The sequence below is a fragment of the Pogona vitticeps genome, chromosome 3 (assembly GCF_051106095.1).
Source record: "Pogona vitticeps strain Pit_001003342236 chromosome 3, PviZW2.1, whole genome shotgun sequence".
NCBI classification, from domain to species: Eukaryota; Metazoa; Chordata; class Lepidosauria; order Squamata; family Agamidae; genus Pogona; species Pogona vitticeps.
Window position 1 is genome coordinate 263,461,461 of NC_135785.1, and position 254 is coordinate 263,461,714.

Genomic DNA, 254 nt, shown 5'->3' on the forward strand with positions numbered 1-254 from the left:
TTTTTAAAATATCCCCAGCAAGTTTTCTTCAGCAAAGCAAGCAGGAGGGGCTGAAAGCTGGAGAAGGTTAACTCTTCCTTCCCTGCAACTGACTCTGTTTCTACAGGAAAAATTCATGACATGTCAATGTGGATAAAGATCATTGCTGTCCTGTGTTTTCTTTCATGGTCTCCATAATGTCGTGGCACATGGTGTGCCTGGGCAGAGAAAAGCCAGTGGCCCGTAAGGCATTTACACACAAACACGCACACACA